General features: G+C 44.8%; 1 pseudogene; it reads right to left on the minus strand.

The window, feature by feature from the left end:
- Positions 1-475: 475 nt before the first annotated feature.
- On the minus strand, positions 476-2,207 carry LOC137220960 (heterogeneous nuclear ribonucleoprotein D-like pseudogene; annotated as a pseudogene).
- Between the last annotated feature and the right edge of the window lie 12,117 nt (positions 2,208-14,324).

Below are 14,324 nucleotides of genomic sequence, written 5' to 3' on the forward strand. Positions count from 1 at the left end.
CAAGAGAAGCCATCACAATGAGAAGCCTGTGCACCACAATGAAGAGTAGCCCCCGCTCGCTGCAACTATAGAAAGCCCGCATGCAGCAACGAAGACCCAATGCAACCAAAAATTTAAAAAAGAAAAATAAAGAAAAAGTTACTTTTCAAAATATAACCAGAAGGCTTATGGTCTGCTAGAAAGCTTCCACTAATCACAACACTGTAACTATACCACAGAAACTTTCATGACAAAGTCTCCAGATATACAGAGAGGAAACAACATTACTTAAAGGTATGATGGAAGCCTCAGTTAACAGGGAAATGAAGCCTTAAAGCATAGAATACACCTAACAAAAAAGGGGAACAGGGTAGACACTGTAGCTGGCTATTCATAAAGCACCACAATTTCTCCCTCTGGATCAACACTCCCTACAAAACAAACTGTGCCTTAATTATTGCTTATTTGAAATTACACTTGTACAGAGTTCTTTAGTACCTGACGCAGAAAAACAATCACACAAGGAAGCCTTTATTTGGGGTTTAACATGAAATCGTACAAACAAAATTTGTATAAACACAAATCCCCATCGAGTCATAACACAGATAGCAAAAGACAAAGTAAAAACAAAGAAAACTAATTGGTGGCCATACACAGCTGGACACAGTTTTGTCTTGTACACTAGAAAGTCTTTTACAAAATAATCATCTTAGATCAACAGAAGACCAATCTTCAATGTCGTCCTGCAGGATGGGTTACTTCAGCAATCTCTGCCTGTTTTCTCCAACATCCCCCTTTAGTATGGCTGGTAATTATTTTGGTGATTGCCGCCCCCTCAGGATGCCTTGCCACAAGTGCTCTGTCGGCCTCGGCCACGACCCCTAGTACCACGTCGTCCACCAGCTGCAGCACCTCATCCTCCTTTTGGTTGCTTCTGTTGCTGCCTATGTCTTGGGTTGTGCCACTTTGATTTCACAGTTCCCAGAACCAGGTTGATGATACCTGCTTTCTATCAATTTCTTTACTGGCTCTTCAGCTGTATATGTAATAAAACAAAATACTCTTCTTTCATTTATTTTTGTATCTGTGGAAGTTCAACATTTTCAATCTCTCCAAAGGCTCCAAAATATTCTTCTTTTTTTAAAAAATAAATTTATTTATTTATTTATGGCTGTGTTGGGTCTTCGTTTCTGTGCGAGGGCTTTCTCTAGTTGTGGCAAGCGGGGGCCACTCTTCATTGCAGTGCGCAGGGCCTCTCACTATTGCGTCCTCTCTTGTTGCGGAGCACAGGCTTCAGACGCGCAGGCTCAGTAGTTGTGGCTCACGGGCCCAGTTGCTCCGTGGCATGTGGTATCCTCCCAGACCAGGGCTCGAACCCGTGTCCCCTGCATTGGCAGGCAGATTCTCTGCCACTGCGCCACCAGGGAAGCCCTCAAATATTCTTTAATTTGTTTTTCCAAAGTATCTGGGCTCAATCCACCTACTAAAACCTTTTTGGAGGGTTCCTTCCCTTTTAAAGCTTTGATTCTTTTAACATCTATGAATTTGCCATCCAGCTTGTGTTCTTTCAGTTCCAGGGCCTTAGCAACACTATCACCATCTTTGAAAAGCACAAATCCAAATCCTCTTGATCTTTCAGCGACTGGATCTGTTTTAATTGTGCAGTCTACAACTTCTCCAAATCGAGACAGATATTCAGTCAGATCTTTCTTGCTTGTATCCCAGCTCAAGCCTCTAATAACCATTTTAGCGTCATCCCGCTGATGCTTGGCCTCATTGATCTTGGATCCCTCTGCGAATTCCTCTCTGTTGCTGTACTCCTTCACGTCTTCATAGCGGCGGAGTTGTCAGCCCGGGGGTGCTGGTCTGCAGTCCAAGTCACGGCAGCAGCAGCCTAGGTGCCACTCTTTGAAGGAAGGAGTATCAAAATATTTGTGGACCTATTTTAATAGTACCATACCTTTCAGAAAAGTGATGCAGCTTCCATGTAGCTTGCTGTTTAGGCCAAAGTTACATAAAACACTTTCTCCATTAGCTGCTATAAAAAACCTCCACATCCTCTAAGGTGGCCATGCTGTGAGAAAGCCCAGCTCACATTCAAAGACCAGTTGGTGCACCGGTTGACAGTCCAGCTTAGGTCCCAGCAAGCAGTCAACACCAATGAAAGAAAGATGAATAGATGCTTCCAGATGATTCCAGCCCTCGATTGTTGAGACACCCTCAGCCATCATCTCTCCTAGGCATTGAATTTTCCCAGCTTCCCAGACATAAATCATCCCTAATTCTAAAATCAGATTCTTCTCAGTATAGAAGGGGTTACAGTATAGCACAGGGATTACATGCAGAGGCTCTGGATTTCCAGGGCCAAGATGCACTTTCTGTGCTGCTGCTTCAAGCCACATGACCTTGGGCAATTTGTGTTAACTCACTGTGCCCCCAGGCTCCTCATCCTTAAATTAGGAAAACGCGTACCGTTGGCCCTTTGTATCCTCGGATGTGGAACTCATGGGTACAGAGGGCCAACTGCAAGGGACTTGAGCACCCACAGACAGATACCGAGGGAGGGCTGTAAATAAGTAAGTGGGTTTTGAAGATTGAATGGAGTAAGAAATTCAAAATTCTCAGGACATAATGTATGCCAGACATCGTTATTATCATTATTTTGATTATTATTTTTTTTAATTCTCATTAAATCTGTTCCTCTTCTGGTATTTCCCATATCAGCTCATGTCACTCCAGGCTCAACATTAAAAACAACAACAACAACAAAACTTCAATTCCTCCTTCTGTCTTACCAACCATTTTTCTGGATTTATTGATATATAACTGATACATAAAAATTATATATAATTAAGATGTACAACTTGATATACATACAATCACCACAATCAAGTTAATTAACAGATCCGTCACCCCACATAGTCACCATTTTCCTTCTTTTGTGTGTGTGCATGTGTGATGAGAAACTTAAGACCCATCCTCTTAGCCAGTTTAGAGTATACAATACAATATTGTTAACGATAGTCACATTGCTGTACATTAGTATGTCCAGCACTTATTCATCTTGCATAACAGAAACCCTTTGACCAACATCTCCCCATTTCCTCCTCCCACTACCCCCTGCTTCTATGAGTTTGACTATTTTAGTTCATTACAGCATTATTCACAATAAACAAAATACGAAAACAGCCTAAATGTCCATCAAGAGATGAATGGTTAAAGAAGATATAATGCATATATACAATAAAATGATATTCAGCCCTTAAAAAGAAGGAAATCCTGCCATCTCAACAACATGGCTAAACCTGGGGCTGGTGTATGCTGAGTGAAGTAAGGCAGACACAGGAGACAAACACGAACTCACTTATGCGCGGAATCTAAAATAGTCACCAACTATTTATAATTGGTTGTCAAGCCTTGTTGATTCTACTTCCATAGTTTCCATTATCTTTTCACTGTCAAAGCCAATTAAGGAGCAGGGCAAGTTCTCCACGGACACCCAGTAATGGAAAAGGGAAAATAAACACCACTGGGAATGATGAAGGTGCTATATCTACCAGAAATATACAGAGCATAGTCGGAAGAAAGGCTTGGACAAGCCTGTGGGGTGGTCGTGAGATAAGCTCTCATCAAAAGATTGTGAGGGGAAACGTTCTGAGTAACTTCTGCCTCGCCTGCTTAAAAGGGGTGACTCGCTTGAACTTCTTCTCCCACCTGTGATGTGGAACGTGAATACGGCTGAGTCTGACTTTGACCATGGAGAGGAAGAAATACATACTTTAAGGGGTGATAGAATAATCAGATGGAAAGAGCCTCGTTCCCTGAATGATGTCACGAAGCAGGTTGCCCAACAGCCCTTACAGCCCAGATCATTACGTGGGAGAGAGAGAAATAAACTTCTCTTGGTTTTCAGACCCTGTGTTACACCAGCCTAGCCATTCTGCTAACACAAGGGTCACTGTGACCTGCTCCTTCTATCGGCTGAGGCAGGATAGGCAGGGGCAGGGCTGGGGGGAAGACAAACCACTTTCTTAGATATGGTGCTGGTGGGTCAAGAGTAGAAAATGTGCACATACCTAGACTGATAGCCTGAGAGAGCCTCACATGGCACTATCACCTTGGCAAGGAACAGGCGCAGTACAATGACCCCATGTTCCCCGGAGGAGCACAGGAGTAGCTAAGAGAACTCGAAAGAGCCGGACAGAATCTGTGTGGACACCACCCCATATCAGGCGGGAGTGAGAACAGCTGAGCAGATACAGTGTGGCGAAATATAGATGTCACCTTAATCCCAGACATAATCCCAGGGTGAGGGCAGGAAAACTGAAATGACAGAGATTGTTTCTGCTGCCCAAAGGAATAAGAATTAAAAATAATAATAATAATAAGGCCAGGTATAGAAGCAGAAAGTTGAAGTTCTTGCACATCTAAATTCAGCAACTGAGATTTGTATGCAAACTGAGATGTTATAGCAACTCTGAGAGGACTAGCAACAATTTGTTGAGAGATGACTGTGTTCTTTTTTTTTAAACTTTTTTTTTTTTTTGCGGTACGCGGGCCTCTCACTGCCGTGGCCTCTCCCGTTGCGGAGCACAGGCTCCGGACGCGCAGGCTCACGGGCCCAGCCGCTCCGCGGCATGTGGGATCCTCTCGGACCGGGGTACAAACCCGTGTCCCCTGCATCGGCAGGCGGACTCTCAACCACTGCGCCACCAGGGAAGCCCTCAAAATCTTTGATAAGCTTTTCTTCAATATACGCCACCTCTCCTCACCACTGCCTTGTCATTTTGTGTCCTTATATTTACTTTGTATCAATGCAACTGTATGTTGACTTATTTGTTTTCCCCCGTAGCATAAGGATATACATATACCCATCCTTAAGTAAAAACATTTTTTAAAGTATGAGGTTTTTTCCCCATATATTTTCACCACAAACAACTGCTATTATCAGCATTATTATTTTTGAACCTTGGAAATCATTGTAATAGTAGAAATTAATTTCTTAATTTAGTAATTGATGTGCCACTGTTCTCAGCGTTTCAGCTGCTCTTACCAAGCTGTCTTTCAAGGGCTTCTCTCTTAAGGAACTCTTGCATCCCCCAAGAAATAGAAAGGGATAGAGGAAAAGTATCTGGGATAAGGAGGGGTTTTGCCAAGCTCAGGCTCTCTCGAACTAGTGGCATGGAGACGTGAAGAAAAATGGTGTTAGAGAAGATAAATGAGTGACTTTGCATTACTTTAAAAACAGAACTAAGGGGAGGTACAATAAAAGAGAATGGGAAAAAGAGTTTGTACTGAGGTCAGCATTAGCAGAGCACAACGCTGTTGTCCTCAACCATGGACATGGTTGGCTGCAGAATTCCTGGACCCTCTAATTAAAGATAATGTTCGCCAGTAGGTGGCAGTCACACGTCTAGAATAGCCCAGGACATCGCAGACCAAGTAATTAGCCTTATTGATGTGTTTCCTCTGGCCACCCAGCATTGTGAATTCTTATTTCATATTGGGCTTTGGATGCATTTTACTATTCCATGCAATTTGTCAGTGCTCGTGACAACTGGTCCAAATCATGGCCCAAAGTAGTTACTGCTGTCGAGGTTACCAGTGTGGTTTTCCTTCCATTGTTTAGGAATCTACTCTTAGACCTCTCCATGTATTTTTTCTCCTTGGGAACTTGACACTACTTCTGCCTTAGAAATGATCATAAATGATATCCCAGACAAACGTTTCTTACAAAAAGAATGAGTAGTACAAGGAATTGGCCAGCTGGGGTTTTGCTTTGTATTGGTTTGGTTTTCTTGTTTGGTAGATTTAAACAAAGCTTTCCAATATTTTCCTTCCCAAGCAAGACTAACATTGAACAAACCATGTTAGATCACAATGGTATGAGATGCTAACCTATTTTGACAGATGCTTCTGTTGTAGGTTCTCATTCTATTTAATGTGCACCTAAGTCTCTGAGTTTGCCCAGCAAGATATCAGAAATACAGATACCACCCTTTTATAAAAAGCTTTGTTCTCAAGACAGACAACACTGTGCATGCAGTGTTTATATATATGCATACAGCTAGAATGAACCAAATATAATGATGTTAACACTGATCTAGATTTTCACAGCCATATATTACTTGAGTGGCTTATGCCCATGTTTCCTACTAAGGAAGGATATCCAGTGGAGACCCAGAGGGTCAGATGGGCTCTTCGAATGAGCCAGTGAATCATCTTCAGCCCCAGGATCTCTTCTGTTATTTTTCACAGGATCTGCAGCTACGCAGGAGAACAGGTTGCAAAGTTCAGAGTAGCTGCATTTACATGGGGAGCTGGGTGTTTGGAGGTGTGTCTTGCGGGAGAAAGAAGTTTCTCTGAGAGCTACCACATCCTATTATGGGAAAACATGATAAACCACTATTTCATGCGACAGAGCCTACAGCAAGGCCAGTGACTGAATGTTGGTTATGGGTCACTCCTCGCCTGAATCCACAGGAACACTTCTCTCTGCAAAGGCCTCTGACTCTGGCCCCAGGCCATCATCAGACTGTGTCCTAAGTCGCCATGTTTGACAACTGTCTGCAAAAATAAACCATTTTAGCTGCCGTATAAGATAAAGAGGTTCTCAGTTTCGTAGTATTGACCTCCGCAAATGAAGAATGTCGTCCAAACTCTAAAACAAGAAGTCGTTCAGAGATTCTATATAAGCATGAGTTATCTACAAACACATTGATTACAGAACATGTTACTGAGTCCTAAGTGCTACTGAATTCACAGTAACATCAACTCTGGTTTATGTTTCACCAGTCCCTATGTCCAAAGGGGAAGCCAGTTGTTGGGTAATAGTATTTAGCGTAAGTCAATATTTCAGAGGAAAAGCATTAGGGATAGACCTTTTTTAGCTATACCTCCCCACTCACCAAACACTCTTCTTTTTTTTTTTTCTCAAACACTCATTCTTGACTAGGAATAGTTCATTATGGAGGACAGTTTCACCCTTCATGGTGGTAGAAAATTTCCCTGTGTCCTTCACTGCCCACTCTTTGTACTTTTTTTTAACACAGATTTTTTTTTTACTTTTAAAGACACCATTTGTACTTGAACATTTGTTATTTTTTTTAAAAGTTTATTTATTTATTTATTTTTGGCTGTGTTGGGTCTTCGTTTCTGTGCGAGGGCTTTCTCTAGTTGTGGCAAGCGGAGGCCACTCTTCATCGCGGTGCACGGGCCTCTCACTATCGTGGCCTCTCTTGTTGCGGAGCACACGCTCCAGACGCGCAGGCTCAGTAGTTGTGGCTCACGGGCCTAGTTGCTCCGTGGCATGTGGGATCTTCCCAGACCAGGGCTCGAACCCGTGTCCCCTGCATTGGCAGGCGGACTCTCAACCACTGCGCCACCAGGGAAGCCCACACTCTTTGTACTTTATCGGGAGTTTATTTGGTACTTTTCACCCTCTTTCTGTACTTAGTTTTCAGTCTTGGTTAATGCCAAAAATGAACCACCTAATTTCAAAGTCATTGAAGTTCATATTATATATAGATATGTTTGAGCATATATACATATGATATCTTCACATATATAACTATTCACATGTTTATGTCACTCATATATGGATGCATGTGCAGAAAAGGATTTGGCCCTTTTTATTTAAAACTAAGAACAGATTCTGGACTGAATATGTGTGTACCCCCCAATCATATGTTAATGTCCTAGTGCATAACATGATGGTATTAGGAGGTGGGGCTTTTGAGAGGTAATTAGGTTTAGGTGAAGTCATGAGGGTGGAGCCCCAAGAGGAAGAGATACCAGAGCTTCCTCTCTCCACCGTGAAGACACAGGGATAAGGTGGCTATCTACAAGACGGTAGGAAGGTCCCCATCAAAAACCGAATCTGCCCAGCGCCTTGATCTTGGACTCTCCAGCCTCCAGAACTGTGAGAAAGAAACGCCTGTTGTTTAAGCCACCCAGTCTATGGTATTTTGTTTTAGTAGTCCAAGCTGACTATGACATAATATATTAATATACATGAAGAGGGTACAGCGTGGAAGGCCATGTGCCTACCTGTCAACAATAGTTATTTTGCATTGTGGAATTGCTTCCTTTGCTGATCACTCTTTCTTTCTTTTTTATCTGTGTTTTCCAAGTTTGCTGTAATAAGCAAATATTACTTTTATAGTTAGAAAAAAACATAATGCAAAAGTTTTTGAAAAAAACATATCTGATTGGACTAATAAAGCAATATGTTCCAATAAAAACGGAAAGGTGTTATGGGTCTTAGAGCCTGTCAGCCAGGATGATTCTCAAGTCTGTCTACCAGGCGCTGACTCGGCCAATATGACTTGAGTGTTTCCTCACCGTAAGCAGAGGTGGTAACGTGTGGGTGATCCTATTCAGGAATGTTGAGCAAAGGAGAGGGTTATAAGAAAGCTCTGTGTATGTACCTAGACTGCCGATGTGAAAATGTGCTGACTCACTTGAGTTACGTTTGCACTTTCTGGGAACCGGCTGTGCATCTCCCATTATAGGGAATTCCCAGCAGCTGGGGCCATGCAGGAGCCCTCCAGCGGAACTCCCCGAAGCCCCTGTGCAGCACTCGCAAACGGTAACGATTTGGCAGAGCTGCCAAAGTCAAGACGGCAAGAGTCCCAGACTTCATTCCAACAGTCAAGAGTCAAGGTGTGTTTCGTAGGATATCCGGACCATGGAATTCCATAGCAACTGGGGTTATCAGCTAAAATACGGGGCACTTGGATAAATTTGAATTTCAGAGAGAGATGCACAATAAATAATTTTTAGTATATTTCCCAAATATTGAACAGGATATACTTATACTTTTAAAAAAAATTAGTCATTGCTTATCTTGTCGACTGAAAGAAATGCACAACAGAAAAGTTGAGAATGTTATTTTATTCAGCGGACTTTCTGAGGACTTCAAGCCTGGGAGGCAGCCTCTCAGAGCTATCTCATATAACGCTGAGAAGCTCCTCCGAAGAGGTAAGGGAGGAACCAGGATATCTAGGAGTTGTTGCAACAAAGACCAGGCAGTCGGAACATCAAAAGATTACCGTGAATCAAAGAAAACCAGGTATCTCAAGTTAAGGAACTTAGCGCTTTCCTATGTATGAAAAGATGCAAGAGTCTGGGTTCATTGAAATCATGCCTTTGATGTTCACCTTAGTTATCTCCAGCCAGGATCCTCTTCTCTCCCACCTGAGTTCCCTGAGGGTTCACCATAAGGGGCATCTGTAGTGTCTTGATGGTTGCAACATCCTTTGTTTACTGAAATGGCAGACAACATTTTTCACAATCTGAAATTCAAATTTAACGAATTTTTTATTTGTTAAGTCTGGTAACCCTAATGGGGAACATTCACCCTCCCCCTTCCACTTTGCTTTGTTGGTTGGTTTTTACTTATTAAACTCAGCTACTTAATAGTTCAGGTTTTACAAATACATGCTGAGCCTTTCAGGAAGGCACCACTGCAGGTAAAGCTGGCATGCAATAGACAATGGGAGGCCACCTCGACAGTGTCAATGGTGGGGCTGGCTGGTTGGAAGCATAAGGTGGCTGTCAGGGCTCCCCTGGAGCTCCCAGGGCTCTCCCCAGAGTCTCAAGACACTGTACACTGTAAAGAGCTTTAAGTGTGACTGTTAGGGCCACATCTGAGCCTTCCTTTGGCCATTGTACAAACGGAGCACCTGCAAAATGCAATGAGCTCACCTCGCTGTAGACTGAAGCCATTGTTCGGCCCCAGTGAAACTTGCCAGGGGCAAGGAAGGACTGGGAAACAAGAAAGGGCAGCCCAGCACGGGGTCAAGATTGTGCCACAGCCTGACTTTCCACAAGGACTCTCTTGTCTCTGTATGGTGGGAGTGTTGATGTAAGGGAGCCTGGGATGGAAATTCAGCTTTCCCTGTAGGTGACTCAAACAGCCAGCCAGGTGGCAGGGCTCATAGGCTGAGAGTGTGAGGAGCCTGACCCAGTGCCTCTTGGCCACCAGCCAAATGCCTCAGATCCCCACTGTTGGCCTCATACTCTGGGAACACTTGAACATTTGAACTAGAGGATAGCATTCTCCTGTCTAGCAAACACATTCAGAGGAATTCCTCTATCTGGCAAGTGATTTCCTAATAGACAACAGAAGCGAGGGTTCAGGATAAAGGTGGAGGCATAGATCAGGAGTCAGGGGTCCTGGCTGTGCAGCTTTAGTGAAACCTCTTCCCCTCTCCCCTCAGTCCCTCATTTATGAATTAAGAGGTAGAGCTTGATGACCACGGAGGCGCTTCCAACTCTATAATGCTGATAAATGGGTGAGATGCAGGATCAATAAACTCTGGTAAGGGAAAGGATTCTGGGACAGGTTAGACGTATAAAGCTCAGTTCAGGTCTCAAGATTCACTTTCGAATGGCGCTCTAAGGTGACAGGGGGTGGGCTGAGATCACCGAGGAATAGCAAGGGACGAGGGGCAAAGGAAGAGCCCAGCCCTCTGAGCCCCACCCCCTGAAGCTCTTCATTCCACTCCCGTAAGGCCCAGCTGTTAATAATAAGGCCACATGTACTATATGGGAGAAACTGATGCTAAATTCAATAACCATTTAGTATGTCCTTTCTCCAGGCAGGACAAAGTCTTGGCACCAGAATATAAACTCTAACTAGCTGCTCATATGGGCTGAATTTCTCTCATTCATTACTAATTCAGCAAATATTTATGGAGCATCTACTCCACGCCAGGATTGTTGTAAGCTCTGAAGAGAGTATTGAAAGCCCCTTTCCCCTCTATCAGCAGAATAGAAGGAAATAGTCCACAGGGTATCACTGCTCTCTGGTTGCTAACTGAGCGAAAGCAGATTCCATGCTACTCCAGTGCTTTGTTTTTTCTCCTACCTCGTTCCCCGTCTTCACCCAGCCACGTTGGTTCGAATCATCCCTAGAGAAGCAAGGACAGTTATGGGTTGAATTGTGTCCCCATTCAAAGACTGAGGCAGGGTCTGGGGAACTGACAAGGGCTGGTGCTCTGAGGCCAACCTGTTCACTGATGCCGGCGGCTCTGATGTCATATGTGCTCCGCTGACTCTCTTCACCATCTGCCCTTGCTCTTCGTGGATTTGCGGTCTCGCCTTGAGCCTCCCAGAACCTCTCATGCCCAATCCAGGCCATAGGCCCACTCCACCTCTGTTTGAAGACTTAGCCTCATTTTGTCTTCCCCTGACCTCCAGCTTCTGGCCCAATCCTGACCTTGTCTTGATACCGAGAGCTCGTGGAGGCTGTGCCCCAATTTAAATTGATGATAGGACAGGCCTGTTGGAGGTTGTTCAGGGATCATGGAAGGGAGGAGTGGGGAGCAGGGAAGGGACTTCATAAAATAAGGATGCATTTGGCTCAGATCATAGGAGGAGGTCATAAGCACTCGCACTTAGATTTTCCCTAGCACTTTCGTGTGTATCGCCCTAGAGTTATGCAACCACATGAGAGACAGTTGAGACCGATGTCATAATTATCTTTATCCAATCTCCATGTTACAGATAAAGAAACTGAGGCTCACACAGGCTACGAAACTTGACCTGAATTACGCAGCTGATGAGTGAGGCATCATCTGGTTTTAATACAAGTTCTTTCCGCCCTGCCAGGCTCTCTCCTGATAGATTGGCACTCAGAAACTGAAGGAGGATGCAGTCAGGCTGAGGTGCTGCAGGCAGAGGCAGACCAAAACTATCATCGACTTGGCTCCTCCTCCTTGTCAAGCACAAACTGGCCAAATACCACACGCTAATAACAAAACACCTTGCATTTAGGCAACACCTCGCAACTGACAGTGTCCTAACAAGCATGACCTCATTTGATCCTTACAAATAACCCTATAAGGTAGGCATGGTGAACCTGGTTATGCTCATTTTACAGATGAGGCACCTAAGCAAAAGAGGGTTAAATTCCTGACCCCTGGTCACAGAGCCAGGGCGGGTGGAAGAAGTAGGACTCAAGCCCAATGTTTCTCTGCAAGTCCAGCTTCTTTCCTATCACTCAGGAATGGGGTCCAGTCCAGGAATGGCAAATACCTGGCACACGTACAGCCCTATCTCCCACCATACCCCAGGCAGACATTATTAATCAATCACAGCATTGTGCTTGATTTGACCTCAAGTTCCTTCTCAAAATAGTTCTCCAGGCAGCCATTATCTGTTCACACTGGACAACAAGATGAAGACTATTTTCCAGACTGCTCCAAGCAAGCACAGAGACCTAATGCAGAGTGCAATTCATCTGATTAGAGATCTGGTTCAAGACTCAAAAAGACCCTAATAATGTGACTGTTCCTGTACAGTCTTACCTATTAATGTGTGACCATAGCAACAATAATAATGGTTAAGGTTTTTGGAGCACTTAACTGTGTGCTAGGGCACTATATTAGGCATTTTACGTGCACTTTCCTACAGAGTAAATCCTATCATTCCCATTTTAGAGGTGAAGGAATGGAGGCTTTGAGAATTTAGGAAACTTGCCGGATGCAGCCTGACCCTGCCAAAGCCCGCAGAATCCGCACCTTGCTGTACTGTCTCCTAGACTGTAGACCGATGGGTTTTCGATTCTTTGTGAGGAGAAGCATTTCTTATTTTCCCAGACCCTTAAAATCAAAGAGGGGAGTAGATGCCAAGAGTAAAGTTAAGCAAAGCAAGCGCCCTGAGAGGTGGCTTTGAGGAAGAGCGTTTGCAGTGTGAACAGAGCTCGGCCACGTGAGGCCAAGCATGTAGGCACAGAGCCCTTGGCAGTGCAGGACACGCCAATGGTAAGAAACTGGGGCCGGGGGCTAGCTCTCCCACACTGACACATTCTGGCATGTTCTTCAGGGGTGTTCAGGAACCTAAATTTGACTCTGAACATTCACATTGCTATGAAGGTGTGTTTGTCGAGGTAGGAGGGTAGAACGTATTTGTAGCTTGATTTGTAACTTGCGACACTTAATCATATGGTCAGCAGGCCTCCTTTTGTACTTTCGCCCAGGGACATGCATTTGTTAAGGGTGGATTTGGTAAACACGAGGCTTCCCTTCGTCTGCTGTTTTTGCTGCTTCCTCAGGCAGGCCGCTTCTGTTTTTGGGTGTTGGTGGGAGCAGAGGCCCCAGCCGTCAGTCACCGGCTTCCTGAGGTCAGAGCAGGCGATTTGCATTCATTTAGTGCTGTCAGCTGCAGCAGAACCAGTAAGGGGGTGGCAGTGGTTCCTGATCGAAGCGGCCTCCTGACCTTGGCAATGGTGGGGGGTTCTGGAGCCAGCTCCCTGGTTGAGAAGGCAGCCTCCAAGTGCAGGAGAAACTTCGGCTCCCTTGGTGGCCTGATTCTTTGGCGTCACTTAAGGAGTTGTTCCTGAACCTTAATTTTGAGTCAGCTTCTTCAGCCCACTCAACGATTCTCTGAATCGTACAAATCCCTGAAATAAATCCTTCCTGCATGAAACAACTCAAATGGGTCCTGCTCTATGTAACTAACCCCCACCGGGCACTTCGTAGCCTGCCTTCCACGACTAAGATTCTGGTGTCTAAGGAAACATACGTTTAGCTACATTCTGTGGCCTCATTGCTCCATTGAATCGGCTCCTTTGGTAAGGTTTGCTCAGTCTCGGTCCTGTACCTGGATTCAGCCTCTCTGATTCTTCCTTCAGATCTCTGTCTGCCTGACTTGGACGGTGCGCTTCCTGATCATGGTCTCTCAGGTCTTCCTTGGTGGCATCAAAGCCCAGGGGCCAATCCCAGCACCACCCCCTCCCCAGCCTGGGCTCCTGGGGGCCTGGACCAGGTCCAGCAGCACTCGGGGGCCTGCTGTCTCAGACGAAAGATCAGACAAATGTATGGCAAGGCTGCATGCATCACAGCTCGGTGAGAGCCATCTGAGGACGGTCACTGGAATTGTACACGAAGAGAGTGCATTTGAAGAGAGGGCAGGAAGGACTATGGAGATAAGCCTGACCTTGGTGACCCTGTTAAGTACTGAGAATGGCACTCCCTGAAATCAGAGATTGCAAAAGCAAACGGAAAGCGTTCCTTGTTTTTGAGTTCTTCTCCTACAGTTTCTCCGAGTCTTTCAAGGGCTTGGGGAAAACCAAGCAGTTTCATTTTACTACGAGTCCCTGCAAGGAAGTCTCCAAATTCCAGTGGCCCAGTTTTGTCCACTTTCACCTCTTCAGGTTTGAATGATCTTATACAGACTTACAGCAGGTCCACTTGAAACCATTTTTGTCTCATCGGGTTTCATCTCCCAGCTCATGAGCTCATGGGTTTTGCATGATTTCAATATGAAGTCATCAGCTCGTCCCTAGATTCCCAGACAGGCTCGAAAACCTCAGGATTCTTTGAATAAACTAGAGGTAA

Source organism: Pseudorca crassidens, chromosome 3 (assembly GCF_039906515.1).
Source record: "Pseudorca crassidens isolate mPseCra1 chromosome 3, mPseCra1.hap1, whole genome shotgun sequence".
In the NCBI taxonomy this organism is placed as follows: domain Eukaryota; kingdom Metazoa; phylum Chordata; class Mammalia; order Artiodactyla; family Delphinidae; genus Pseudorca; species Pseudorca crassidens.